Source organism: Lactuca saligna, chromosome 4 (genome assembly GCF_052625555.1).
Source record: "Lactuca saligna cultivar CGN05327 chromosome 4, ASM5262555v1, whole genome shotgun sequence".
NCBI lineage: Eukaryota > Viridiplantae > Streptophyta > Magnoliopsida > Asterales > Asteraceae > Lactuca > Lactuca saligna.
In genome coordinates, this window is record NC_136420.1 from 34,871,067 (window position 1) to 34,875,522 (window position 4,456).

The following is a 4,456-nucleotide window of genomic DNA, read 5'->3' on the forward strand; positions in this document are numbered from 1 at the left end:
AAATAAAAAAATTTGATTGTGAAAATGGGACGTTACAAAGGACAATGTGTTAAACACATGTCTCTGTTTTTTTTGTCTTGTTAGTTTTCGTACATTATTGTAATATTATTCCTACAGTCTTAAACAGATTCGTTTATACGAAACAAATAAAAGAAAAAAATCTATTCTTTTGTGCTTGTCTACTACTAGTATTTGTAGTTTCTTGTTATTGTTAGACTTTGATAGAAGAAGAACAAATGATTTTTTTTCTTGGTCGGTTTTTGCAAAAACAACTTTGTTTTACTAAAAAACAGTATTGTTTTGAGAAAAACAGCTTTGTTATATTAGTTCTTTCGGAAAAACAGCTTTAATTGCTGGAAAATTGCTTCGATTATACTGAAAAACAATAAATTCTTCAAAACAACATCATAAATTAGTAAAATTGCTTCATTTTGTGAAAAACAGCTTTGTTTAGCCTAAAACAACTTCAATTTCATGTAAAACAACTTTAGAAATCTAAAAACTGCATTAAATTTACTGAAAAAAAATGTATTTATAGCAGTTTTTGTTAGAATACATGTCAAAAAATTGTTGAAAAATAGCTTCAAAACAACTTTGGCTTGTTAAAAGCAAAATTGTTTTGTTAATAAAAAAAGGCAACATTGTTTTGTCAAAAACAGTTTTGTTTAGTATAAAACAACATTAAAATTAGTAAAACAGGCTTGAAAACTTTAAAAACAACATCATGTTTGCTGAAAAACAGCTATTTCTGTAGTTTTAGCTGGAAAACAACACAAATTTTACAGTTTCACTGAAAAACTGCATCGGATTATGGAAAAACAGTATCATATTTGCGGAAAAAAAATGATTTTTATAGTTTTCTTCTTGACTAAGATTTCAGATTTCAGATTTCAGAATTCATGATTTAAGATTTAAGATTTGAGTTTTCTAAGATTGTAGATTTTTCAAAAATAGTTTGCTGATTTTAGAATTATAATCAATTTCATTAGTTTTCTATCGGAAATCAATTTACACTTCAGTTTTCTAGGAAAAATAATATCAAATTTCTAAAATCTTTTTAAGCATCAGTTTTGCTTCAGAATTTAAGATCGATTTCAAATATCATGATTTAAGCATTAGTTTTGCTTCGAATTCAAAATTAGTTTTTGTTTCAGATTCTTTTTGCTTCATAAATAAAGTTTCATAATTGTTGAAATATAGATTTTGAATTCTGTTGAATTCTGTCCAAGAGAGATGTAGAAATATTTCATGGAAATTTTAAGTCTGAACACTTATATTTAGTGTATAAACGATCTTATACATGACACCGATTGGAGTGGCTATGATTTCCGAAGTGGAATCTATGTATGTTAACTCTTCTGAATGGTGGATTGATACGTGTGCTACCCGTAAGATGTGCTCAATGAAGGATTGGTTCAAGAACTTTAAACTATGTATATTTTCTATTTCTGTCCATGTTTAGATAGAACATTATTTGAAAATTGAGATAAACACTTAAAAATTGGTGTTTAAAATATTACAAAATGGTATCACCCATAAAAGAGCAAACACCTAATGATGTGTTGTATGTTCTAGAGATTTGGAAGAACTTAGTCCTTGGATGGTTATCACAATCACAGATTTTGCTTGGTGTTTGAATCCAATAAGTTTATATTAACCAAAAAGGTATGTTTGTAGGCAAGGGCTATGCGGATGGTGAAATGTTTAAAATCCCATGTAATGGCTAATAAGCCTACAATAAATGAAATGATTAATTCTTCTGGTTACTTGTTTGAGTCTTCTAATGTGCGTCATGCTAGACTAAGACATGTTAATTCTGACACATTAAGATGGTTAATCAAACTTGAACACAAACATTTAAGTCAAAATATGCATGCAACACATGTATTGAATCAAAGTAAACATGCTAATCATTCAAGTTCGTTGAAAGGACAACTAAACCCCTTGCCAATCATTCAAGTTCGTTGAATCAAAGTAAACATGCCAATCATTCAACTTCACACAAATGTATGTGATCTGAAGTTGAATCCATTTAAAGGTGGAAATAAGTACTTTATGAATTTTATTGACGATTGTGCTAAACTATGTTATGTCTATTTACTTAAAAGTAAAGATGAAACGATAGACAAGTTCAAAGTGTATAAGTGAAGTTCAAAATCAATTCAGCAAAAAGATTTAAGTATTAAGAAGTGATTATGGAGGTGAATATATATATATATATATATATATATATATATATATATATATATATATCATTTAAGGAATTTCTTGCAAATCATGGTATAAGACATGAGATTATTGCATCTTATTCACCACAATAAAAATGGTATCACAAGAAGGAAAAACTATAGCTTAAAAGATATGTCACGTTGATAAGTTATGGTTTCTCCAGTCGATGTGGGGTAGCTATCTTGTAAGCCAACTACCTTTTACATAAGGTAATCAAAAGAAAACAAATAAAACAGATAAAACACCATACAAGTTATGGTATGGTATAAAACCATCTTACAAATACATTCGAATGTGAGGGTGTCTCGTAAATGGTGTTATACCAAACCCAAAGGTTGTAAGAATTGGACACTAGATTATTGGCTGCATCTTCATTGGTTATGCACAAAACAATAGTGCTTATTGTTTTCTTGTACACTTATAGAATCAACAATGTATCATACTTTGAAACCGTGTTTCCATGTATTGATAAATAAAAGACAAGTGATCCAAAACAATTGGGCACAAATAATCATCCCATGAAGAAGAAATGGAGGTAGAAATAGATCATGCTAGAGTAAAAAGGTACAAGTGAGAAATCATTTGGAAAATGATGCCGGCATGTATATGGTTCAACGAGAGCCTTAAACTTTCAAAACGGAAGTCACTTTCTCTGAAATACCTCAATGAAAAGAGGCAATTAAAAGTGAAATGGATTCTATCTTGCCAAATCACACATGAGAGCTAGTAGATATACCTCTAGTACGTAAACCACTAGACTATAAATGGACTTTCAATAGGAAAATGAAAACATATGAGAATTGGTTATAACATAATGATCTATGACTTCAATAGAAATATGCACCAATTTTTTGTTTGTAAATTTAGAATCAAATGATACTTCTATACTCCAAGAAGTTATTTCAATTAAATCCAATTATATTTGTTGGAATTCATCAAAATAAGATAAAGGTTTTGATGAATATGAAGATATTAAAAGAACTATGAATGGAAATATGAGTATTCTTGTAACATCCCAATTTTCAAGGCCAAAAATTTCGTTTTACTATATAATGATTTAGAATAAAATATATAAGAAAACATCATGGTGTCACATCATATCATAAAACCATATTCACATTTCTCAAAAAGCATTTAATGAAATAGTAATAATGCTAGGGTACAATCCCAAGAATCTCATAATGCGGAAATCTTGTGTGTGTGATGCGCTGCTACCGCGCCAGCCCCTTCCCCTTCGCTGAAGAGGTACCTGAAAACAAAACTGAAAACTGTAAGCACGAAGCTTAGTGAGTTCCCTCATCATACCACATACCACATAACTAACATACTGTCGGGCAATTTTGGGGTGTCGACCTACTTTGTCTGGCAATTATGGGATGCCAACCTACCCTGTCTGGCAATTCTGGGGTGCCGACCTACCCTCTGGTTTATCTTAACCGTCTACGGGGACTATTTCACCCCTACTACTACCACATAATAACATAGCATAACATACTGTCAAGCATATCTGGGGTGCCCGACCTATGCTTCGGTCCTTACGACCGTAAAACGAGGACTATTCCCCTTAGTACCTACTATCACACAACATCATATCAAGCTAGTACACAATTATAACAAATAACCATGTACTAGATAATTATCACAAAGACAATTATCTATACTATAACTCTTACTAGTGGGTTGACCGTGGTGCCTTGGACCCACTTCTACTGGAAGGTAACCCACCTCAATGTCGTGAAGTGTTTGGACTGTCCTCAGTGCTGGGATCAACTCCTCTCAACTCCTACACATAATAACCTTCCTTAATTACAATTTCATACTCGTAACTCTTTCAAGGGTCAAATCAGGTCAAAGTCAAGGTCAACTCCTTGGTCAAAATCAACTTTTGGTCAAGGTCAACATCTGGTTGACCCAACTCGCCGAGTTGGTCCCCCAACTCTTCGAGTTCCATAAACCTCAAAGTACTGGGACTTTGATCCTACTTGTCGAGTCTTTCAAGAACTCACCGAGTTCTTCTTCAAATAGAATCAACACCTTTTGCTTATGACTCACCGAGTTCATACTTGAGCTCGTCGAGTCCCGGTTTATACAAGTTGAAGTGTTTAATCCTTGACATGCCAATTTCTTATTCATATAGTGGGGACATTGCCTTGAACTCGTCGAGTTCTTCGATCTTCAAGTCCATATTCACATCCATCTTGTTAAGTTCTCTTCTAGACTCAACCAA